Below are 26,161 nucleotides of genomic sequence, written 5' to 3'. Positions count from 1 at the left end.
CTCACCAGGCACACATTAATACTGCTTTTTAAAAATTGGAACAAGGTGCCACCATGACCTCCAAGAGTGAGGAAGGAGGTGAGCACCACATTCTCCAACTAGCATCAGAGTTCAAGGAGAGAGAGCCCACTGGGCAGCTCGAGAGAGCGAGGGGGGGGGGGGTGCAAGGTTGGTGTGGGAGCGCCTGAAGTCTGCTGTTTGTTGGTTAAATGTGCTTTTAGGGTTGTGTTAGCCTTCTGTCTGTGGCATGGGGTTTGGGGCGGGTGTGGCTGTGGGCCACGAGAGTCGGGGGGGTGGGTTGTGAAGTAGAGTCAAGCAGCTGGGCTAAAGGGCTAGGTGGATGAGACCCAAAAGAGAACATAGCACAGTGCCCAGCTTGGTGGTGGGTGGGTGGGCAGAAACTCTAGAGGAGCTGTCCAATAGGCTTAAGCATTGAAGCATGACAGCAATGAGATCTTGGAATGACGCAGCCTGAGTTTGATGGGTGCCCATTAGCTATGCCTATCCCTGAAGCATAAAGCAATTGTGCCCTCTAACATTCCTGAGACTCATGCTCATCAAACCAATTAGCCATCTAGAGTTAACTCTTAACAATGTCAACTACCTCACGGCACTGAGGTCCCAGGTTTTATCGCGACTCTGGGTCACTGTCTGTGTGGAATTGCACAATCTTCCCGTGTTTGCGTGGGTTTCACCCCCACAACCCAAAGATGTGCATGGTAGGTGGATTGGCCACGCTAAATTGCCCCTTAATTGGAAAACAAAATGAATTAGGTACTCTAACTTTATAAGAAAATACAATGTCAGCTTCCTTCAGTCTCAAAGTCAAGGAATGGGATGAGTTCTTGGGGTTCAGGACTCAAAACTTGATTGCATGAGATCAAGGGGCACTGGGTTCACTTCAGTGACTGACCCCAATTCCTCCCATGATCCCCCAAGGCGGACATCACCATCCAGCTGACCCATGATCCCCCAAGGTTGACCCTGCCCAGTGGTGCAGCGACAACAATCTCTCCCTCAATACCAGCAAAACTAAAGAGCTGGTCATTGACTTCAGGAACCAAAGTACTGCAGGCACCAGATTGTGGCAACGAGGGCTTATCACAGTAACTTCATTGCAGTGTTAATGTAAGCCCACTTGTGACAATAAAGATTATTATTATTATGTATCCTGTAGATCCTTGGTCTCCTTCTGTGCCTTCGTGCCTCCTTATTGGCTGGTGCGGACCCCGGCCACTGGCCTAGTCTCCTTCTCCAGGGTCTTTTCTGGGTGGCGCCGCACATTGCTGCTGGAGTCTGTGCTCCTCCAATGCTGTAATAAGTAGAACGGCCAGCTCCACTAGCTCCATGCCAATAACAATCGGATTATTGCGAGGGATGAGAGAGAGAGCGTACTGCAAAGTACACACCCCTGTCAGTATTAGCGGGGCCAAGGTGGAAATGGTTAGCAGTTTCAAATTCCATGGGGTGCACATCTCCAAAAATCTGTCCTGGCCCACCCACGTCGACACTACCACCAAGAAAGTACAACATCGCCTCTACTTCCTCAGGAAAGGAAGGAAATTCGGCATGTCCACATTAAACCTTTACCAATTTTTACAGATGCACCATAAAAAACATCCTATCTGGCTGCATCACAGCCTGGTATGGCAACTGCTTGGCCCAGGACCGCAGGAAACTTCAGAGAGTCGTGAACACCGCCCAATCCATCACACTAATCTGCCTCCCATCCATTGACTCCATCTACACCTCTCACTGCCTGGTGAAAGCGGGCAGCATAATCAAAGACCCCTCACACCCGGCTTACACACTCTTCCAACTTCTGCCATCGGACAGGAGATACCGAAGTCTGAGAACATGCACGAACAGACTCAAAAACAGCTTCTTCCCCACTGTTACCAGACCCCTAAATGACCCTCTTATGGACTGACCTCATTAACACAACACCCCGTATGCTTCATCCGATGCCGGTGCTTATGTAGTTACATTGTATACCTGTGTTGCCCTATTATGCATTTTATTCCCTTTTCTTCCCATGTACTTAATGATCTGTTGAGCTGCTCGCAGAAAAATACTTTTCACTGTACCTCGGTTCAAGGGACAATAAACAAATCCAATCCAATCCAATAGAGACATACGAGCATGGAACCCTCCTGTCAGAGCCCCCATGTTAAGAGAGGCTAAGGGAGCAGAGAATCAGGTGGGAGGCTAAAGGCGAGTATAAGTGGGCCAGTGCAGAGGCCAGGGCCAATTCTGTAATGGAGATGGGAGGGCACCTGAGCAGTGAGTAAGTGGTCGTTGCCGGATAAGATCTGAGACTTGCTGCTTCCAGGTCCAGGAGGCCAATGGGTCAGGGGAGGTATTGATGTTATCCGGCTGCGATACCAACCTGACTCTCTCTCTCTCTCTCATCCCTCACAATAATCCGATTGTTATTGGCATGGAGCTAGTGGAGCTGGCCGTTCTACTTATTACAGCATTGGAGGAAAATGAAATGAAATGAAAATCGCTTATTGTCACGAGTAGGCTTCAATGAAGTTACTGTGAAAAGCCCCTAGTCGCCACATTCCGGCGCCTGTCCGGGGAGGCTGGTACGGGAATCGAACCGTGCTGCTGGCCTGCTTGGTCTGCTTTAAAAGCCACCGATTTAGCCCAGTGAGCACAGACTCCAGCAGCAATGTGCGGCGCCACCTAGAAAAGACCCTGGAGAAGGAGACTAGGCCAGAGGCCGGGGTCCGCACCAGCCAATAAGGAGGCATGAAGGCATAGAAGGAGACCAAGGATCTACAGGATACATAATAATAATAATCGTTATTGTCACAAGTGGGCTTACATTAACACTGCAATGAAGTTACTGTAAAAAGCCCTAGTTGCCACAATCTGGTGCCTGTTCGGCTACACAGAGGGAGAATTCAGAATGTCCAAATTACCTAACAGCATGTCTTTCTGGACGTATGGGAGGAAACCAGAGCACCCAGCGGATGCCCTAACATGCACAGGGAGAACATGCTGACTCCACACAGACAGTGACCCAAGCCGGAAATTGAACCTGGGACCCTGGAGCTGTGAAGCAACAGTGATAATCACTGCGCTACCGTGCACTGTGCTACCGAAGGACATGAAAATGAAAATCGCTTATTGTCATGAGTAGGCTTCAATGACGTTACTGTGAAAAGCCCCTAGTCGCCACATTCCGGCGCCTGTTCGGGGAGGCAGTTACGGGAATCGAACCGTGCTGCTGGCCTGCCTCGGTCTGCTTTCAAAGCCAACGATTTAGCCCAGTGTGCTAAACATGTGTCCTTCATGGAGTTCTCAGACAACATTTGCCCTAGAAGACTCTGCCTCTTCTGTGCCATATCTGTGCCACATCCTTACGGACTCGGTGTCATGTGGTGGCGGAGGACACTCACTCCCTGAGCCATAAAGTCACAGCAGCCCTCAACATTTACACTATAGGGTCCTTCCAGGGCTCCACGGGTAACCTTTGTGGCATATCATAGGCATCCAACCAAAATTCATCTGTGCGGTCACGGATGCTCTTTATCCGAGGGCTCTAGTCTACATACATTTTGACCTCGACCAGGCCTGGCAGGCTGAGAGGGCTACTGGCTTTAGCAACATAGCTGATCTGTTTCCTAAGGGACAAGGGATATCCCCTGAGCTCTTGGCTGATGACACCAGTGTGGAGATGAGAGACCACAGCACAGGCCAGGTACAAAAATGTTCACAGTGCCACCCAATCCGTAATCGAACAGTGCATCGTCCTCCTAAAGATGCAGTTCCACTGCCTCAACAGATTCATTGGGGTGCTCCAGTATAGAGCCCCGAGAGGTCTGCTGTGCGATGAACAACCTGGCTCTGCAGCAGAGCACTGACCTTCCTGAAGACAAAATTGAGGAGCGGCATGTCACTCAGACAAGGAGGATGTTCAGGAGGAAGTTGAGAAAGAGGAATCTGAGGATCCTGAGGATGGAGTCCAGGTGGGGCCAACGCTGCACATGGGCAGAAAGGCTAACGATTCCCTTATTGCCTCCAGCTTTATAGAAGAGGAATAGCTGTTCCTGACTTGCGCCGGTCTCAGGAAAGGGAGATACAGATTGACCGAGCACTCCCAGGGATTCTTTGGTCGATGGCTACAGGATATGCTCCAGTGGATCCTCCTCCCTCCAGATGCTCATGGGCCCCTGGGTTGGTCCATGGTATGGAGGGGCAGCTGGAGTGATATCCAGTATCTGCCAATCCTGAGGCCAGCCATTATCTGAACCAGACAGGTGAAGCCCTCAGCCATGGTCCTCAGGGACTGAACCAAACTTTGGAATTCCCCTGTCATGGATATGATCTCTTACCCAAAGCTATCCATTGCAGACACCACGTATTGGCCGGCCCCATCCCCTGCCACAAATTGCTATGCGATTCCTCCATTCAGCCTTGCAGTTGCAGGAGTGTCGGCTCTGCCTTTGCACCTCCAACAGCTGAGGGCAAAGGTGTACGAGGTATGGCACATGGCTAGGGAACAACTGAATCCTAGAATCCAGCAGACCTCTGACTGTCTGATTCCCTGGGATGTTTCTGCCTCCACCTGATGTGCATCTGAAGCTTGGGTGGGGTGCTCTTTCCAAGAGCCGGGGCAGACTCGATGGGCCGAATGGCCTCCTTCTGCACTATAAATTCTATGAAAGGCTTTCTATGAAAGAGCCAAGTGCTGTGGAGTCGTTTAAATGCAGAGGCCCCTTCATTGAAGAGCTCAGATGAACCCCGGGGTGGGTGAATTAGATACTTCATGCCTTAGGTGCAGTGAGGAAAAAATACTTCCAAGTGCTGCAAATTGGGTCCAGATCATGCTGCTGGGGTCAGTGGGAATCGCACCAATGTTCTCGCCAGAAATGACACTGTCATTTTTTTGGGAAAATTCTGCCCAATGTTTCAATTCGCACACTGACAGGCATACCATCACCACAAAGGGAGCAATGCATTAATTGGCAGAGTCAGAATCATATTTAAAAGGTCATGGAGATGGTGAGTTCCTCAATTTGGTCAAAAGAGAAGGACAGAGAATCATAGAATGGTTACATCACAGAATGAGGCCAATCAGCCCATTGCGTCCATGGAGGCTTTCTGCAAGACTGACTCAACTAGTCTGTGTCCCTACAAATTATTTTGGCTTCAGATTCTTACTCAACTTTCTTTTGAAAAGGACAATTGAATCTATCTCCACCACACTCTCAATCAGTACATTCCAGGCCCTAACAACTCAGCTCCTGACCCTACAAAGCCTATCCACCATCTATCCATAATCCATAGAATCCATCGAGTGCTGAAGAAGACTATTCAGCCCATCAAGTCTGCACCAACCCTCTGAAAGAGCACCCTACCTATGCTCACTCCATCGCCCTATCCCCGTAATCCTGTAACCCCACATAACCTGCACATCACTGGACACTAAGGGGCAATTTTAACATGGCCAATTCACCTAACCTTTGGACTGTGGGTGGAAACTGGAGCACCCTTAGGAAATCAATCAAGACACGGGCAGAACGTGCAAACTCCACACAGTCACCCAAGACCAGAATTGAACCAGCATCCCTGGTGCTATGAGGCAGCAGTGCAAACACTGTGCCACCATGCCACCCCAATCTACAAGACACAAGTCAGGAGTATGATGTAATACTCTACACTTGCCTGGATGAGTGCAGCTCCGACAACACTCAAGAAGCTCAACACAATCAAAGACAAATTAACTCACTTGCTTGGTACCACTTCCACAAACATTCAATCCCTCCAATAAACATGGCAGCAGTGTGTATCATCTACAAGATGCACTGCAGGAACTTACCAAGGCTCCTTAGGCAGTAACTTCCAAACCCACAACCACTACCATCTAGAAGGACAAAGGCAGCAGGTATATGGGAGCACCATCACCTGGAAGTTCTCCTCTAAACCACAAACCATTCTGACTTGGGATTATATCGCTGTTCCTTCACTATCACTGGGTCAAAATCTTTGAATTCCCTAACAGCACTGTGGAGCCAAATGTCAATGTCCAGTAATTTCAGTGCTGTGTTTCAACTGAAACCGCTTGGACACTTGGGAAAATTGTGTAAATCCAAGACACCAAGATGGGCGGAAGGTCTCAAGACAATCCATGAGAGTGAGATATCACATCAGGAAGAGACCCAACTTCCTGCATGAGGTCAATAATCCTGGATTCTCTTTTTGGAATGCAGTAATGCCCAATCATTCACTGTTACTCCTCCCATGCACCAAGCTTACTTATTCACTGCGACTCCTCCCATGCACCAAACTCACTCATTCACTGCTACTGCTACTTCTCACATGCAGCAATGCTTACTCATTCACTGTTACTCCTCCCATGTATCAATCTCACTCAACTGTTACTCCTCCAATGCAGCAGTGTTCAGTCCGTTATTTTACTCTGCAGCAATGTTTACTCCCTGTTGCCCCTCACTTGTAGCAGTGCTCATTTCCTGCTATTCCTTCATGAATAAGATGGTTGCTTGCCTGCCTCTGTGGCACTAGATCCCGAACTATGCATTTCACATAATACTTTTAAAACATATGAAGTTGTTCCAGATGTGCAAAGCAGGCTGAAGCTAAACAGACATGAAGCGAATGCCCCAAACCAGCTGAAATTAGACACAGTTCTCCAAGGATAACAGAGTAAAATCATCGAGGGAGACGGCAGATGGGATTATTTAAAGTTACGTATCATAACCTTGGCAAAATCTCAACGTACGTCAGACACCAGACACAATGAAAGGTGTCAGCTCCCATTGTTGAGCCAGAACCAAGAAGCCCGGGGCGACACTGCTTCTAGGTGAAAGAGAGGGAAGTCAACCAGGGTTCTTATGCCTGATCACTATCCTTCTGGAAAGAGCGGGTGGATTGGCAAGAACACAATGTGCTGAGCTGTGATCTGGACTCTGCAATCACCCACCAACACTGACAGTCTGCAGCCAAAAAATAGACTGAGAAATAAGTTGCAAAACTGATGAGACAATACCAGTGTGGCAGCGTGGTTGTAACTGGAGCAATAAGTCAGAAGATGAAAAAACTGAGGGGAAACTAGAGAATAGGGTCTGTAAGACTAGGAGGAAGAGCAGGCAAGGAGATGTTGCTGAGCACAGGACTGGTGGTCTGAAGTGCATTTGTTTCAATGCGAGTAGTATAACAGGTAAGGCAGGTGAACTTAGAGCTTGGATTTGTGCTTGGAATATTATGTTGTTGCCATTACAGACACTTGGTTGAGGGAGGGACAGGATTGGCAGATAAACGTTCCAGGATTTTGATGTTTCAGACGGGATAGAACAAAGAACAATACAGCACAGGAACAGGCCCTTTGGCCCTCCAAGTCTGAAATGATACCAATCTTGGCCAAAACCCTCAGCACTTCCTTGTGCCGTATCCCTCTTTACCTATCCTATCCATGTATTAGTCAAGATGCCTTTTGAACACCGTTAATCTATCTGCTTCTACCTCGCCTGGCAAAGCGTTCCAGGTACTCACCACCCTCTGTGTAAAAACCTGCCATGCACATTTCCTCTAAACTTTGCCCCATGGACTTTAACCCTATGCCCCTTGGTGACTGACTCCTCCACCCTGGAAAAGTATGCCTGACCATCCACTCTATCCATGCTCTTCATAATCTTATAGAGCTCTATCAGGTCACCTCTAAACCTCTGTCTTTCTAATGAAAACAGTCTGAGTCTATTCAGCTTCTCCACATAGCGAATAATACAGGGGGATATAAAAGGGGTGGGGGTGTTGCACTACTGGTTAAGGAAAATATCACAGCTATACTGTGGGAGGACACCTCAGAGGGCCCATGCAGTGAGGCAATATGGGTAGAGCTCAGGAATAGGGTGGGTGCAGTCACAATGTTGGGGGTTTACTACAGGCCTCCCAATAGCCAGCCGGAGATAGAGGAGTAGACATGTAGGCAGCTTTTGGAAAGGTGTAAAAGTTAGGGTTGTTGTGGTGGGTGATTTTAACTTCCCCTATATTGACGGGGACACACTTAGTGCTAGGGGCTTGGATGGGGCAGAGTTTGTAAGGAGCATCCAGGAGGGCTTCTAGAAACAATATGTAAATAGTCCAACTAGGGAAGGGGCCGGCCTGAACCTGGTATTGGGGAATAAGACCAGCCAAGTGGTTGAAGTTTTAGTAGGGGAGTATTTCGGGAACAGTGACCGTAATTCAGTAAGTTTTAAAGTACAAATGCATAAAGGTAAGAGTAGTCCTCAAGTGAAGGTGCTAAATTGGGGAAAGGCTAATTCTAACAATATAACTGAAGAATCTAGGGCGCGATTCTCCCATATGGGGAGAAATCGTAAGGCTGGCGTCAAATCCGGGCGGGGCTAGCATCCCGACGCCGTAAACTCCGGCATCGCGGGCTTAACGAATTTCGTTAAGCCCGCTTGCCAGAGTTAGCGCCGGCTGACGCGTCACATGACGTCAGCCGCGCATGCGCGGATTGGAAGACTCCAACCCACGCATGCGCAGATGACGTCATCGCGCATTTGCGCGAAACCCGCGCATGCGCGGGCCGGGATGCCCCTCAGCCACCCCGCGAATGGATACTGCGGGGCGGCGGAAGGACAAAGAGTGCGCGGGCATCGGGTACTGCCGTGCCAATGGTACTGCCGTGCCAATCGGTGCCATGGTTTTAAAAATCGACAGTTTACGGCCGTTTTTACGAACGGCCAGACCAGGTGTGTTTGCCGTTCGTAAAAACAGCCGTAAAGGGCTGGGAACTCGGCCCATCCATCAGCTGAGAATCGCTGCTGGCCGTAAAAAAACGGCGGCAGCGATTCGTATCGGGAGTCGGGCGTGGGGGGGGGGGGAGAATAGCGGGAGGGCGTCGGAACAGCGTGGCCGTAAAATTTTATGAGCCACGCTATTCTCCGCACCGTCGGGAGTGCGGAGAATCGCGCCCCTAGATTGGGGGCGGATGTTTGAGGGTAAATCAACATCTGGCATGTGGGAGACTTTCAAATGTCAGTTGATAGGAATTCAGGACCAGCATGTTCCTGTGAGGAAGAAGGATAAATATGGCAAGTTTCAGGAACCTGGGATATCAAGGAATATTGTGAGCCTAGTCAAAAAGAAAAAGGAAGCATTTGTAAGAGCTAGAAGGCTGGGAACAGATGAAGCCCGGGAGGAATATAAGGAAAGTAGGAAGGAACTTAAACAAGGAATCAGGAGGGCTAAAAGCGGTCACGACAAGTCCTTAGCAAACAGTATTAAGAAAAATCCCAAGGCTTTTTCACATATATAAAGAGCAAGAGGGAAGCCAAGAAAAAGATTGGCTCACTCAAAGACAGGGAAAGGAATCTATGCGTGGAGCCAGAGGAAATGGGCGAGGACTAAATGAGTACTTTGCATCAATATTCACCAAAGAGAAGGACTTGGTGGATGATGAGTCTGGGGAAGGATGTGTAGATAGTCTGGGTCACATTAAGGTCCAAAAGGAAGAGGTGTTGGGCATTTTGTAAAATATTAAGGCAGATAAGTCCCCAGGACCTGATGGGATCGACCCCAAAATACTGAGTGAGGCAAGGGAGGAAATTGCAGGGGCCTTATCAGAAATTTTTGTATCCTCACTGGCTCCAGGTGAGGTCCCAGAGGACTGGAGAAGAGTTAATATTGTTCCTCTGTTTAAGAAGGGTAGCAAGGATAATCCAGGAAATCACAGGCCGGTGAGCCTTACATCAGTGGTAGGGAAATTATTGGAAAGGATTCTTAGAGAAATTTGGAAGCAAGTAGCCGTATTAGTGAGAGACAGCATGGTTTTGTGAAGGGGAGGTCATGTCTCACTAACTTGATTAAGTTTTTGGAGGAAGTAACAAAGATAATTGATTAAGGTAGGGCAGCGGATGTTGTCTACATAGACTTCAGTCGGGCCTATGACAAGGTCCCTCATGGCAGACTGGTATAGAAGGTGAAGTCACATGGGGGCAGAGGTGAGCTGGCAAGATTGGTACAGAATTGACATGGTCAAAGAAGACTGAGGGTAGCAGTGGAAGGGTGCTTTTCTGAATGGAGGGCTGTGACTAGTGGTGTTCCACAAGGATTAATGCTGGGACCTTTGCTGTCTTTAGCATATGTAAATGATTTGGAGGAAAATGTAACTGGTCTGATTTGTAAGTTCGCGGATGACACAAAGGTTAGTGGAATTGCAGATGGCGATGAAGATTGTCCAAGGATACGGCAGGATATATATCTATTAGAGACTTGAGCAGAGAGATGGTAGGTGGAGTTTAATTCAGATAAATGTGAAGTAATGCATTTTGCAAGGTCTAATACAGGTGAAAAATATACAGTAAATGGCAGAACCCTTAAGAGTATTGGCAGGCAGAGGGATCTGGGTGCACAGGTCCACAGGTCACTGGAAGCAGGTGGAGAAGGTAGTCAAGAAGGCATACGGCATGCTTGCCTTCATCGGACGGAGCATTGAGTATAAAAATTGGCAAGTCATGTTGCAGCTGTATAGAACCTTAGTTAGGCCACACTTGGAATACAGTGTTCAATTCTGATTGCCGCACTACCGGAAAGATGTGGAGGCTTTGGAGAGAGTATAGAGGAGGGTTACCTGGATGTTGCGTGGTATGAAGGGTATTAGGGATGAGGAGAGATTGGGTAAACTTGGTTTGTTCTCACTGGAATGACGGACATTGAGGGGCGACCTGATAGAAGTCTACAAAATCATGAGGGGCACGGACAGGATGGAGAATCTGAAACTTTTTCCCAGGGTAGAAGAGTCAATTACTCGGGTACATAGGTTTAAGGTGCTGGGGGAAAAGTTTAAAGGAGCTGTGCAAGAGACGTTTTTTACACAGAGGCTCATGGTGTCTGGAATTCGCTGCTGGAGGAGGTGATGGAAGCAGGTACAATGGTGACATTTAAGAGTCATCTTGACAAATACATGAATAGCATGGGAATAGAGGGATATGGACCCCGGAAGGGTAAAAGGTTTTAGGTTAGGTGGACAGCATGGTCGGCGCAGGCTTGGAGGCTGAAGGGCCTGTTGCTGTGCTGTACTTTTCTTTCTTTGTTGTAATACACCATTAGAAGAGCATGAAATAGCTTCCGGTTGCGGCTATGCGGAGCTAAGCGCACGTTCGGCAGCTCCCGCTATTTAAGGACTTTTGGGCCGATTTGAGGGCCCCAAACGCCGCTGTTTCGACGAATCCCGGTGGGGGAAGGTGTCTAGAGGAGCATTCCCCATAATTTATGGTGCTCACCCGGAGTGGGGCAAAGGAAAAAGCTGCAGCAGCTCCCCAAGAAAAGCGGGGGAAGAAAGACAAAATGGCGGCCGGCGGAATACCCGAGGACTGGTGGAAGTGGGCGCAGGAGCAGCAGGCCTCTCTTCTGCGCTGTTTTGCGGAGCTGAAGGTTGAGCTGCTGGACTCCCTGAATGTGACTACCAACAAGCTGCTTGGGACCCAAGCGGCCCAGGAGGCGTCCATTCGGGAGTTGCAGCGGCAGGCCGCTGAGAGGGAGGAGGAGGCCGCGGTCCTCGTGGGGAAAGTGGAGTTGCACGAGGCACTTCACAAAAAATGGCAAGACCGCTTGGAGGAGCTGGATGTTCGCACGAGGCAAAAGAATTTGAGGATCCTGGGCCTGGCGGAGGGGCTGGAGGGGTCGGATCTCCCGGCGTATGTGACCACGATGTTGAGCTCGTTGATGGGGGCGGGGTCCTTCCATTTGCCCCTGGAGCTTGAGGGAGCTCACAGAGTGCTGGCCAGGAGGCCTAAGGCAAATGAGCCCCCGAGGGCGGTACTGGTGCGGTTCCATCGATTCAGCGACCGGCAGTGTGTGCTGCGCTGGGCCAAGAAAGAGAGGAGTAGCAAGTGGGAAAATTCGGTAGTGAGAATCTACCAGGACTGGAGTGCGGAGGTGGCTAAGCGGCGGGCCGGGTTCAACCGGACGAAGGCGGTGCTGCATGCCAAGCAGGTCAGATTTGGAATGCTGCAGCCTGCGCGCCTGTGGGTGACATACAAGGACCGGCACCACTACTTTGAGACCCCGGAGGAGGCGTGGGCCTTTGTACAGGCGGGGAAGCTGGACTCGAACTAGGGCCTGGGGACACACTATGGCCGTTGCTGTTTTCGCTGTTGCTGTTCTTTAACTTTGACATGTGTGTTTTTTATGCTGGTTTTCTTTTTGCTCTGTTTCCGGGTGGGTCTGTTTGTTGGGTATGGGGGTGGGGTATGTGGGGAATGTTGGGGGTTTGTATTTTATATGTTCTCTTCTGTACGGGGCTGGGGGTTGGGGTGAAACTGGATTTTGGGGAGCTGCGTCAGAAGGGTGGGGTGTGGCAGTGTGAAAGCGCGGGTTTTCCTCTGGTTTCCCGTGCTGCGGGGCAGGGGGGGCGGAGCTGGCGGTGGGGGCGTGGCCTCTACTGGTTTTCTTTCCCGCGCTGAAGCGGTGCCAAGGAGGTGTGGCAAGAGGGGGATGACCCAATGCCGGGAGGGGATAGGTTTTGGTGGGAGCTGCCGGGGTCAGCAGAAGTCAGGTGACTCACGGAAGTACCATGGAGGGTGCGTCGCGGCTAGGATGGGTCCTAGCCTGGGGGGGGGGGGGATACTGGGTTGCTGCTGGAATGGCCAGGAAGGAGCTGGTGTGGGCCGGGGGGGTAGAGGAGAGGCGTTACCGCCATGGGGAACGGGTCGGGCGGGGCGAGCTGGCCTGTGGCGAGCAGTCGACAAGCTATCGCTAGCCGGCGGGGGAGGGGGGCGGGTTGCCCTCTGATCCGGCTGATTACCTGGAACGTGAGGGGGCTGAATGGGCCAGTTAAGAGAACTAGGGTATTTTCTCATCTGAAGGGGTTGAAGGCGGACGTGGCTATGCTCCAGGAGACCCACCTGAAGGTGGCGGACCAGGTTCGTCTGAGAAAAGGGTGGGTGGGGCAGGTTTTTCACTCAGGATTGGACGCGAAGAACCGGGGGGTGGCGATTCTGGTGGGGAAGAGGGTAGTGTTTGAGGCGGCTGAGGTGGTGTCGGACAAGGAGGGCAGATATATTATGGTGAAGGGTAGGCTGCAGGGAGAGAAGGTGGTGCTGGTTAATGTATATGCCCCGAATTGGGATGATGCTGGCTTCATGAGGCGCTTGTTGGGCCGCATTCCGGACCTGGAGGCAGGGGGCCTGATCATGGGGGGAGACTTTAACACAGTGCTGGATCCCCCACTGGACCGGTCCAGTTCAAGGACGGGTAGGAGACCGGCGGCGGCCAAAGTACTGAGGGGATTCATGGACTAGATGGGAGGGGTGGATCCCTGGAGGTTTGGGAGGCCGAGAGCGCGGGAGTATTCCTTTTTCTCCCATGTCCATAGGGTTTATTCACAAATAGATTTTTTCGTCCTGAGCAGGGGATTGATCCCGAGGGTGCAGGATGCCGAGTATTTGGCCATAGCGATTTCAGACCATGCTCCGCACTAGGTTGATCTGGAGATGGGGGAGGCGCGGGACCAGTGCCCCCTCTGGCGCCTGGATGTGGGGATGCTGGCTGATGAGGAGGTGTGTAGGAAGGTCCGGAGAAGTATTGAGGGGTATCTTGATACCAATGACATGGGGGAGGTCCGGGTGGGGATGGTCTGGGAGGCCCTGAAAGCAGTGATCCGGGGGGAGCTGATCTCCATCCGGGCCCATAGGGAAAGGAGGGAGAGGAGGGAGAGGGAGAGACTGGTGGGGGAGCTCCTGGATGTGGACAGGAGATACGCGGAGGCACCGGAGGAGGGGTTGCTGGGGGAACGGCGTAGTTTGCAGGCCAAATTTGACTTGTTGACCACCAAAAAGGAGGAGACACAGTGGAGGAGGGCGCAGGGCGCAGTATATGAGTATGGGGAAAAGGCGAACAGGATGTTGGCGCATCAGCTCTGTAGGCGAGATGCTGCTATGGAAATTGTTGGAGTGACGGATGGGGGTGGGAATGTAGTGCAGAAGGGGACAGAAGTAAATGGGGTCTTTAGGGACTTCTACGAGGAACTGTACCGGTCGGAACCTCCGATGGGGAGAGGGGGATGGAGAGCTTCATGAACAGGCTATGTTTCCCAAGGGTTCAAGAGGAGCTGGTAGAGGGGCTGGGGGCGCCGATAGAGTTGGAGGAGATAGTCAGGGGGATTGGACAAATGCAGTCAGGTAAGACCCCGGGGCCAGACGGGTTCCCGGTGGAATTTTATAAAAAGTATGCGGATCTGATGGGCCCCTTGTTGGTGAGAGCCTTCAATGAGGCATCAGTGTCGCGGGCACTGATTGCTCTGATCCTAAAGCGGGATAAGGACCCCTTGCAGTGTGGATCATACAGGCCTATCTCGCTCCTCAATGTTGACGCCACGTTGCTGCCGAAGATCCTGGCCACCAGGATAGAGGATTGTGTGCCAGGGGTGATACACGAAGATCAGACAGGATTTGTCAAGGGACGGCAGCTGAACACGAATGTGCGGAGACTGCTAAACGTTATCATGATGCCGGCAGTGGAGGGGGAGGCGGAGATAGTGGTGGCGCTGGATGCAGAGAAAGCGTTTGATAGAGTTGAGTGGGGGTACCTGTGGGAGGTGCTGAAGCGGTTTGGATTTGGGAAGGGATTCATCAAATGGGTGAGGCTGCTCTACGCGGCTCCGATGGCGAGTGTAGTTACAAATGGAAGGAGATCGGAGTACTTTAGGCTCTACCGTGGGACCAGGCAGGGGTGCCCCCTGTCCCCCTTGCTCTTTGCACTGGCGATTGAACCTCTGGCTATGGCGTTGAGGGAGTCAGGTAGATGGAGGGGTCTGGTGCGGGGTGGGGAGGAACATCGGGTATCGCTGTATGCGGACGACCTGCTGTTGTATGTGGCGGACCCAGAAGGGGGAATGCCGGGGGTGATGGAGCGGTTAGCGGAATTCGGGGGCTTCTCGGGCTATAAGTTAAATTTAGGCAAGAGCGAGGTATTTGTAGTACACCCGGGAGATCAGGAGGAGGGAATTGGGAGGCTCGCATTTAACAGGGCAGTGAAGAGTTTCAGATATCTGGGGGTGCAGGTGGCCAGGAGTTGGGGGGCTCTCCATAAGCTTAATTTTACCAGGCTGGTGGAGCAGATGGAGGAGGAATTTAAAAGGTGGGACATGGTGCCGCTATCGCTGGCGGGTAGAGTGCAGTCCGTCAAAATGACGGTTCTCCCGAGGTTCTTGTTCCTCTTCCAGTGTTTGCCCATCTTTATCCCTAGGACCTTTTTTAGAAGGGTGACCAGCAGCATCATGAGCTTTGTTTGGGCGCATGGGACCCCTAGGGTGAAGAGGGTCTTCTTGGAGCGGGGTAGAGATGGGGGGGGGGGGGGGGGGCTGGCATTACCCAATCTCTCGGGGTACTACTGGGCAGCCAATGTGTCGATGGTGCGCAAGTGGGTGATGGAGGGGGAGGGGGAAGCATGGAAGCGGATGGAGAGGGCGTCCTGTGGAGATACAAGCCTGGGGGCCCTGGTAATGGCACCGTGGCCGCTCCCTCCTACGAGGTATACCACGAGTCCGGTGGTGGCGGCTACCCTCAAGATTTGGGGGCAGTGGAGTCGACATAGGGGAGAAGTGGGGGGCTCAATGGAGGCTCCGTTAAGGGGGAACCATAGGTTCGTCCCGGGGAACATTGATGGGGGATTTCAGGGTTGGCATAGAGGGGGCATCAGACAGCTAAGGGACCTGTTTATTGATGGGAGGTTTGCGAGCCTGGGGGAGTTGGAGGAGAAATTTGGGCTCCCCCGGGAAACATGTTCAGGTATCTGCAGGTAAAGGCATTTGCTAGACGGCAGGTGGAGGGATTCTCTTCGCTTCCCGCGAGGGGGGTGAGTGACAGGGTGCTTTCGGGGGTCTGGGTCGGAGAGAGGAAGATATCTGATATCTACAAGGTTATGCAGGAGGTGGAGGAGGCGTCAGTAGAGGAGCTGAAAACTAAGTGGGAGGGGGAACTGGGGGAACAGATCGAAGACGAGACATGGGCTGATGCCCTGGAGAGGGTTAATTCTTCCTCCTCGTGTGCACGGCTTAGCCTCATCCAATTCAAGGTGCTGCACCGGGCCCACATGACTGGGACGAGGATGAGTAGGTTCTTTGGGGGTGAAGACAGGTGTGTCAGGTGCTCGGGGAGTCCAGCGAACCATGCCCATATGTTCTGGGCATGCCCGGCACTGGAGGAGTTCTGGAAGGGGGTGGCGAGGACGGTGTCGAGGGTGGTAGGATCCAGGGTCAAGCCAGGCTGGGGACTCGCGATTTTTGGGGTTGGGGTGGAGCCGGGAGTGCAGGAGGCGAAAGAGGCCGGTGTTCTGGTCTTTGTGTCCCTAGTAACCCGGCGAAGGATTTTGCTACAATGGAAGGATGCGAGGCCCCCAAGTGTGGAGACCTGGATCAATGAAATGGCGGGTTTTAATAAGCTAGAGAAGGTCAAATTCGCCCTGAGAGGTTCGGTACAAGGGTTCTTTACGCGGTGGCAACCTTTCCTCGACTTTCTGGCTCAACGATAGGGTACTGGGACAGTAGCAGCAGCAACCCGGGGGGGAGTGTGGGGAAGGGGGAGGGAAAAGGGGGGGGGGGGGGGGGGGGGGGAACGATGACTATGTTTGTTTATTTAATTTTAATTTATTTTTAGTTTCTCTTGTTGGGGTTGGGGGGGTGAGGGTGATATGATACATGCGTTGAGGCGGTCTGGGGGGTGTTACAGTTGTTATGGGTTATTTTGTTGCATTTCATTGTTTTTTTGTTATATTTTATATTTTCTGTAAAAAATTCCAATAAAAATTATTTTAAAAAAAAGAAGAGCATGAAATAGACAATGAGGCAACAGGATGAGTAATCAAAAGATCAAGTTGGTATCTCAGGTGGGTGAAGGAGTGTTCAAGTAAGTGTTCAAAACAGTATTTGTGCGACAATAGAATCAGAGAATTATGGAGTCATTATGACATAGAGGGACGCTGTTCAGCCCATCAAGTCCATGCCAACTCTCTGAAAAGCAATGCAATCATTCCCTATTTCATGCTTGTAGCTTTGCAAGTTTATTTCCCTCTAGTGCCAACCAGTTTCTTTTTGAAATTATCAATCATCTCCTCTTCCAACACCTTCAAAGACAGCGTGCTCCAAAGTTCTTTCCCTCATCCTCACTGCAATATTCTCCAATATCTTAAATCCCCAAGCCGTGTACCATCAGTTAATGGGAACAGCTTATCTTTTTCAACTTTATCTAAATCTGCCATAATCTTGTACACCTCTATTAAATCTCCCCTCAATCTCCTTGCTCCAAGGAGAACAACCCCAGCTTCTCCAACTTAATCTTGTAACTAAAAGCCCTCATCAAAAATCTATGCACATGAACACCCAGGTTCCTCACTCCCTGCATACCCATTAGAATTGTACCATTAAGTCTCTTTTGTCTCTCACTATTCCTTCTGCCAAAATGCACCTTGTTTGTGGGATCTACTGTATTTCCTACATTATAACAGCATCTACATTTCAAAAGTAGTTCTCAGACTGTGAAATACTTTGGATCATCCTGTGAAAGGTTTCTTTATTTACAAGTGTTTTTTATCATTTTTTTCTTTTCTGTCACTTCACCAAAATTTGGACAATGTGTTTATTACTTTGTTGCAATACAGAGCTGAGCGTAGTGTGCAGGAAAGGTGAGTTGTGAGTGGTATGAGAAGGTTTAATTGTTAGTGGGTTGTAGGAGAGCATGGGTATAGGTGGGGTGTAGTACATGTGAGCAGGATGTAGGACAGATAAGTTGTATGCGGTGAGCTATTGGTGGGCATAAGACGTGTGAGCTCTAGATGATGTATGCCAGTTGAGCTTTATGCAGGGCAGAGCAGGGCAGGTATACTGGAGACAGTCAAGAACAGGTGAACTGAAAGTGTTGGAGAATAGGTACACCTGTAGATAGTGTAGGAAAGATGCACTCTAGATAGTATAGAGCAGGTTCACTATAGGCAGTGTAGGACAGGTGCACTGTACGCAGTGCAGGACAGGTGTGCCTGTTGACTGTGTAGGGCAGGTACACCTGCAGACAGCCTAGAACAGGTGGACTGTGGGCAGTGGAGGACAGGTGCACCTTTTGCCATGTAGGATGGGTGAATTGTCAGCATTGTGGCATAGGTACACTGTAAGTAGTGGAGGGCAGATATAGACAGTGTAGGATAGGTGCAGAATAGGCAGTGTAGGAGAGGTGCACTGTCGGCAATGTGGGGCAGGTGCATTCTAGGCAGTGCAGGCCAGGTGCACTCTAGGCAGTGTGAGATAGGTGCACTGTGGGCAGTGTAGGACAGGTGCACCTGTTGCCATGTAGGACGGGTGAATCTGTAGGCAGTGTAGGGCAGGTGCACTGTTGGCAATGTAAGATAGGTGCATTGTAGGCAGTATAGGACAGGTGTGCCTGTAGACAGCCTAGAACAGGTGCACTGTAGGCATTGTTGCACAGGTATGCTGTAAGCAGTGCAGGGCAGGTGTACTATGGAAAGTGTAGGCAGTGTAGGACAGGTGCACTGTAGGCAGTGTAGGACAAGGTGCACTGTAGGCAGTGTTGGACAGATGCGCCATGGGCAGTGCAGGGCAGGTGCACTGAAGGCAGTGGAGGATAGGTGCATAGTAGGCAGCGTAGGATAGGTGCACCTGTAGGCCATGTAGGACAAGTGCACTCCAAGCAGTGTAGGACAGGTGCACTGTATACAAAGTAGGATGGGTAATCTGTAGGCAGTGTAGAGCAGGTGTGCTGTAGGCTGTATAGGACATATGCACTGAAGGCAGTTTAGAATTAGTGCACTGTAGGACAGGTGCATAGTAGGCAGTGTAGGGTAGGTGCATCTATAGGCCATGTAGGATAGGTGCACTGTATGCAGTGTTGGATATGTGATCTGTAGGCAGTGTAGGGCAGGTGCACTGTTGGCAGTGTAGGACAGGTACACTATGGACAGTGTTGAGCAGGCGCCAGGTTGGAGGTCGGTATAGCTCAGTTGGCTGGACAGCTAGTTTGTGATGCAAAACAAGGCCAACAGCGTGTATTCAATTAACTTACTGGCTGAGGTTGTTCATGAAGGCCATCTGGGACTATGGCGACTTTAGAACAGGTGCACGATGGGCAATATGCAACAGGTGCACTGTGGCAAGTGTGCACTGTAAAGGTGTGCAGCAGGTGCAGACTAGGCACTGTGGGGTTGGTACACTGTAGGCAGTGTGGGGCAGGTGCACTGTGGGCAGTGTGGGGCAGGCGCACAGTAAGCAATTTGGGCAGGTGCACAGTTTGCAGTGTGGGGCACATGCACTGTAGGCAGTGTGGGACCGGTGCACTGTAGGCATTGTGGGGCAGGTGCATTGTAGGCATTGTGGGGAAGCTGCACTGTCGGCAGCATAGGACAGGTGCACTGTAGGCATTGTGAGGCAGGGGTACTCAAAGTAGTGGGGAGCAGGTGCAGAAAAAGCTGTGCAGCAGGTGCACTGTAGACAGCATGGGACAGGTGCACTGTAGGCAGTATGGGCAGGTGCACTGAAGGCAATGTGAGGCAGGCGCACTGTAGGCAATGTGGGGCAGGTGCACTAAAGGCAATCTGAGGTAGGTGCACTGTAGGCATTGTGAGGCAGGGGCACTCTAAGTAGTGGGGAGCAGGTGCAGAAAAGGCTGTGCAGCAAGTGCACTGTAGGCAGTATGGAACAAGTGCACTGTAGGCAGTGTGGGGCAGGTGCACTAAAGGCAATCTGAGGTAGGCGCACTGTAGGCAGTGTGGGGCAAGTGCACTGTAGGCAGTATGGAACAAGTGCACTGTGGGCAGTGTGGGGCAAGTGCACTGTAGGCAGTGTAGAACAGGTACACTGTACGCTGTGTGGGGCAGGTGCACTCTAGGCAGTGTAGAACAGGTACACTGTACGCTGTGTGGGGCAGGTGCACTCTAGGCAGTGTAGGGCAGGTGCAATCTGGACAGTGCGAGGCAGGTGTACTGTGGGCAGTTTGGGGCAGGCACACTGTTGGCAGTGTGGGGAAAGTGTGCAGTAAGCAGTGCAGGACATGGGCACTGGAGTCAATGTGGGACAGGTGCACTTTGGACAGTGTGGGGTAGGTGCACAGTAGCCAGTGTGGGGCAGGTGCAGAGAAGGCAGTGTGAGGCAGGTACACTGTAGGTGGTGTGGGGTATGTGTATTGTAGGCAGTGTGAGGGAGGTGCACTGAAAGCAGTGAGAAGCATTGTATGCAGTGTGGGGCAGGTGTACTGAAGGCACCTGCCCCACACAGCGTACAGTGTACCTGTTCTACACTGCCTACAGTGCACTTGCCCCACACTGCCCACAGTGCACTTGTTCCATACTGCCTACAGTGCACTTGCCCCACACTGCCTACAGTGCGCCTACCTCAGATTGCCTTTAGTGCACCTGCCCCACACTGCCTACAGTGCACTTGTTCCATACTGCCTACAGTGCACTTGCCCCACACTGCCTACAGTGCGCCTACCTCAGATTGCCTTTAGTGCACCTGCCCCACACTGCCTACAGTGCACTTGTTCCATACTGCCTACAATGCACTTGCCCCACACTGCCCACAGTGCACTTGTTCCATACTGCCTACAGTGCACTTGCCCCACACTGCCTACAGTGCGCCTACCTCAGATTGCCTTTAGTGCACCTGCCCCACACTGCCTACAGTGCACTTGTTCCATACTGCCTACAGTGCACTTGCCCCACACTGCCTACAGTGCGCCTACCTCAGATTGCCTTTAGTGCACCTGCCCCACACTGCCTACAGTGCACTTGTTCCGTACATGTGCACTGTCGTCAATCTACGACAGGTGCACTGTAGGTAGTGTGAGCAGGTGCACTGTAGGCTGTGTGAGGTGGTGCACTGTAGGTAGTGGAGGACATGGGCACTGTATGTAGTGTGGAACAGGTGCACTGTGGGCAATGTTGGGCAGGTGCACTGTATGAAATTTAGGGCAGGTGCACTGTAGGCAGTGTGAGGCAGATGCACAGTAGGGAGTGTAGGACTCGTGAACTGTAGTCAGTGTAGCACAGATGCACTGTAGGCAATGTGGGGCAGGTGCACTCCAGGCAGTGTGGAGCAGGTGCAGAGAAAGCAGTGTCAGGCAGATGCACTGTAGGCGCTGTGGGACACGTGCCCAATAAGCAGCTTTCTATTTATCCATTGCAAGGAGAGTTTGAATAGCAAGATCAATATTTATTGCTCCACGTGCCCTTGAGGAGGTGGATGTGTGCCATCTTTTTGAAAGCTGCAATTCCTATGTTGTACATCCACATTGGTGTTAGGGAGTTCCAGAATTTTGACCCAGGGACAGTGAAGGAACAGCGATTCAGTTCCCAGTCAGGTTGGTGAGTAACTTGAGAGAAAATTTGCTGGTGATTATGTTTCCATGAATCTGCTGTTGTTGTCCTTCTAGGTAGAGATTGTGGGTTTGGAAGGTGCTGTCAAAACAGTCTTGGTAAGTTGCTGCTGAGAACCTTGTATGTGGTACACACTTGCCACTGCGCATCTGGTGAAGGGCAGTGTGAATATTTAAGTTGATGGATGGGGATGCCTCCTGATCCGATCAAATTGACTTTTTTGTATTACATAGTGTAGAGCTTCCTCAGTGTTGGCACTGTACTCATCCGGGCAGATGGTGACGAGTTATGATAAGAGTTATTGGCCTCAGAATTTCCAATCTCTGGTCCGCTCTTGTAGCTATAGTATTTATATGACTAGTCCAGTTTAGTTTCTGGTGATGGTAACCGCAGGATGCTGGTAGTCGCAGATTCACCTAGTGGTCCTGGCAGAACCCAAACTGAGCATCAGTGAGCAGGTTATGGGTGAGTGGTAGACAGTGCAGAACAGATACAGTGTAAGCAAGAGAGGTCAGTATTTCAGGATTGTGGCGCTGGCTGACTGATGATCTCCTCCTTGGATGGGAATGAAGAATTGCGGGTTTCATCTATTTCACTGAATATAATTCCAATTCTACAACAGCCTTATTTCAATCTTTTCCCTTACAATTGAACATTTGGTCAGCATCTAAAAACAGCTTGTTCAAAAATATACGGCGAGTGGTTGAAAACTTGATAACAATACGAGATATTATTGAATTAAAGGAGTGAAAGGGAAAGAGGCCGGAATAGACAATCTACGTGAAGCATGCTCCACCCAGGAACCACAGTCTGGATAAAATCAGTGACTCCCCTTAGAATAGCGGCTTAAACACCATGCAAACATTGGCTACATTGAAGGCTTCACTCAGACTGGAAGCAGAGAGAAAGGGCGAATCTGGAATTTATTGTTAATATTTCACAAGATTAGCGTGAGAGCGGCTAAATCTGCAACGAAGGTCAAACCTCACATGAAACGAAGGATTTCGGAAATAAAGACAGAGAGAAAATATTATAAATAGAAACAGGCAGCAAGAAAATAGGTGCCACCGACCCGTGACTATTTTACTAGGGCGGTAAAACCCAGCCGAGTGAGGGATAACTCCAGCCCGGGACCCTCCTTCTGAGGGCAACTCCATGCCGAGACCCTCATTCTGAGGGCAACTCCAAACCAGGGACCCGCATTCTGAGGGCAACTCCATGCTGAGACCTTCATTCTGAGGGCAACTCCAAACCAGGGACCCTCATTCTGAGGGCAACAGCAAATCAGGGACCCTCATTTTGAGGGCGACTTCAAACCACAGACATCCACTCTGAGGACAACTCCAAACCACAGACCCTCACTCTGAGGGCAATTCCAAACCAGAGACCCTCACGATGAGGGCAACTCCAAACCAAGGACCCTCATTCTGAGGGCAACTCCAAACCAGGGACCCTCATTCTGAGGGCAACTCCATGCCGTGACCCTTATTCTGAGGGAAACTCCAAACCAGGGACCCTCACTCTGAGGGCTACTCCAAATCAGAGACCCTCACTCTGAGGGCAACTCCAAAACAGGGACCCTCCCTCTGCAGGCAACTCCAAACCAGAGACCCTCACTCTGAGGGCAACTCCAAACCAGAGACCCTCACTCTGAGGGCTACTCCAAATCAGAGGCTCTCACTCTGAGGGCAACTCCAAACTAGGGACCCTCCCTCTGCAGGCAACTCCAAACCAGAGACCCTCATTCTGAGGGCAACTCCAAACCAGAGACCCTCATTCTGAGGGCAACTCCAAACCAGAGACCCTCACTCTGAGGGCAACTTCAAACCAGAGACCTTCACTCTGAGGGCTACTCCAAATCAGAGACCCTCACTCTGAGGGCAACTCCAAACCAGGGACCCGCCCTCTGCAGGCAACTCCAAACCAGAGACCCTCATTCTGAGGGCAACTCCAAATCAGGGATCCTCATTCTGAGGGCAATTCCAAACCAGGGACCCTCATTCTGAGGGCAACTCCAAACCAGGGACACCTATTCTCAGGGCAACTCCATGCCGTGACCCTCATTCTGAGGGCAACTCCAAACCAGGGACCCTCATTCTGAGGGCAACTCCATGCCGTGACCCTCATTTCGAGGGCTACTCCAAACCAGGGACCCTCACTCTGAGGGCAACAGCAAATCAGGGACCCTCATTCTGAGGGTGACTCCAAACCACAGACCCTCATTCTGAGGGCAACTCAATGCCGAGACCCTCATTTCGAGGGCTACTCCAAACCAGGGACCCTCACTCTGAGGGCAGCTCCATGCCGGGACCTTCATTCTGAGGGCAACTCCAAACCAGGGACCCTCATTCTGAGGGCAGCTCCATGCCGAGACCCTCACTCTGAGGGCAACTCCAAGCCGAGACCTTCATTCTGAGGGCAGCTCCATGCCCAGGCCCTCACTTTGAGGGCAACCCCAAACCAGAGATCCTCACTCTGAGGGCAACTCCATGCCGAGACCCTCATTCTGAGTGCAGCTCCATGCCCAGACCCTCACTCTGAGGACAACTCCATGCCGAAACCCTCATTCTGAGGGCTACTCCAAACCAGAGACCCTCATTCTGAGGGCAACTCCATGCGGAAACCCTCATTCTGAGGGCAACTCCAAACCAGAGACCCTCATTCTGAGTGCAAATCCATGGCAAAACCCTCACTCTGAGGGCAACCCCAAAACAGAGACTCTCATTCTGAGGACTACTCCAAACCAGAGACCCTGATTCTGAGGGCAACTCCATGCCGGGACCTTCATTCTGAGGGCTACTCCAAACCAGAGACCCTCATTCTGAGGGCAACTCCAAGCCGAGACCATCATTCTGAGGGCAACTCCAAACCAGAGACCCTCATTCTGAGGGCAACTCCAAGCCGAGACCATCATTCTGAGGGCAACTCCATGCCGACACCCTCATTCTGAGGGTAACTCCATGGCGGGACCATCATTCAGAAGGAACTCAATGCCGAGACCCTCATTCTGACGGTAACTCCATCCCGGGACCCACACTCTGAGGGCAAATCCAAGCCGTGACCCTCATTCTCAGGGTGACTCCAAGCCGAGACCCTCATTCTGAGGGTAACTCCATCCCGAGACCCTCATTCTGAGGGTAACTCCATCCCGAGACCCTCATTCTGAGGGCAACTCCAAACCAGGGACCCTCTCAGAGGGATAACTCCGCGGATCCTCGGGGAATCCCGAGTATGTGGTGACCGCTCGGCCGCCGGGAGCCGCACCTGCCGTCTGAGGTTGCGGGGGGAGGTGGGGGTCCTACTTTCAGTAGCTCCACATTCCCGCACTCACACAGACTGCCCAGAGAGATGGGGGGGGGGGGGGGGGGGGAGACCGCGAGTTAATGACAAAAGGGCCGCACACGGCGCGATAGGAAAGGGCAGAGAGCCGGCACTGAGAGCAGATTGTGTGAGCGACCTGCTGACAGACAGAAAGGGGAGAAGCAGTTTTCAAAGGGGCAGATAGTGAGGTCAGGTTGTGTGTGGGAGAGAGAGTGGGAAAAGGCGAGGGAAAAGGCGAGGGAGAATAATTGAGGATGATGGAGGGATTAAAGAGAGAGAGCAGAGATTAAAACACAGAGTAGATGCTAAGAGGACAGTAAATGGTAAAGGGAGCGAAAGAGAATAAGTTCAAGAGAATAATCTCGTAGAGGGGAAGACAACAGGTAAGAGAGACAGGAGATCTGATTCGAGAGTAGGGAGGGAGGGAGCAGGTACTGAGAAGAACCGAGAGTGTGAACCATCCTAACGGAGACAGACTGTCAGAATGAAGCAACTTACTGGAGTCCGAACTGAAAGTGGGAGCCGCTCTGTCTTCAGTCTTCCTGCAGCTTTCCGAGCTGCTGTGACCGGGGAGATAGTGATCGCCGATCCGGTTACCTCTGTCCCGTTCCTCAATAGGAGAAACGACCTCCCAGCGCCGCGGAACCAATGAGGGAGGGACTGGCAGAAGCTAAATAATGATATGAAACGGGCGGCGGAGACTAACACAAAGTGCTTAATGTTTCACAGCTTTAAAGGAATTAAAGAGGGGAGGAACTCAAATAACCCATAATATGAAAGGCTGATGATGCCAAACCAGCAAATGAGAAACAGGTTTTAAAAACATCGAACCAGCGCAGCAGCCTGGAACCGAACTGGGCGGAGGAACGCAGAGCCGGGCCGCCCGCCCGCCAACCGCGGGGGACCCGACACAGTCAGCGGTTCAGCTCCGGGGTAGGGCACACCTGCCCGCCAACGGGATCCCGGTCCTGCCGCCGCCTGCGAATTGGCAGAATGTGGTGAATAACAGAGGGGTTGATATCAATGGACATATATCTTACACAGATCAATCTCATATCACACCTCACACTGTCTCTCACACATGTCCCTTGTTAGATTACACCCACAAATTCCCACCTATTAACATGGCACACACTTATGTTATATGTCGACCACGGCTGGACGCTCTCAGCTGTGCTTCAATGGACAACACTTCCCCGATGAATTAGAAAGTCACTGATTCACGCTTCACGCCCGGATTTGAGCCCATTATTCAGGCTGAAACTCCAGTGCAGTGCTGAGGGGGAGCTGCACGATCGGAGGGTCAGCAGGGAGCGTCGCATTGTCAGAAGGGCAGGAGGGAGCGTTGAACTATTCAAGGGTCAGTACTGGGGGGGGGGGGGGGTTGCATTGTCAGAAAATCAGTATGAGGGAGTGCTGACTGCTGAACTGTCAGAGTCAGTACAGAGGGAACATTCGCTGCATCGTGACAGCGTCAGCCCTGAGG

General features: G+C 51.3%; 1 protein-coding gene across 1 annotated transcript in view; it reads right to left on the bottom strand.

The window, feature by feature from the left end:
• The window catches only part of LOC119978502 (netrin-3-like), a 378,885-nt gene extending 353,318 nt beyond the window's left edge, over window positions 1-25,567 (bottom strand). Inside the window, exon 1 of the mRNA XM_038820177.1 lies at window positions 25,174-25,567. The gene's annotated coding sequence lies outside the window, so the exon portion shown is untranslated. The remainder of the gene's footprint in view (window positions 1-25,173) is intronic.
• Between the last annotated feature and the right edge of the window lie 594 nt (window positions 25,568-26,161).

The sequence above is a fragment of the Scyliorhinus canicula genome, chromosome 15 (assembly GCF_902713615.1).
Source record: "Scyliorhinus canicula chromosome 15, sScyCan1.1, whole genome shotgun sequence".
In the NCBI taxonomy this organism is placed as follows: domain Eukaryota; kingdom Metazoa; phylum Chordata; class Chondrichthyes; order Carcharhiniformes; family Scyliorhinidae; genus Scyliorhinus; species Scyliorhinus canicula.
The sequence above is the reverse complement of the archived record's forward strand: the minus strand, read 5'-3'. Positions and strand labels throughout refer to the sequence as shown.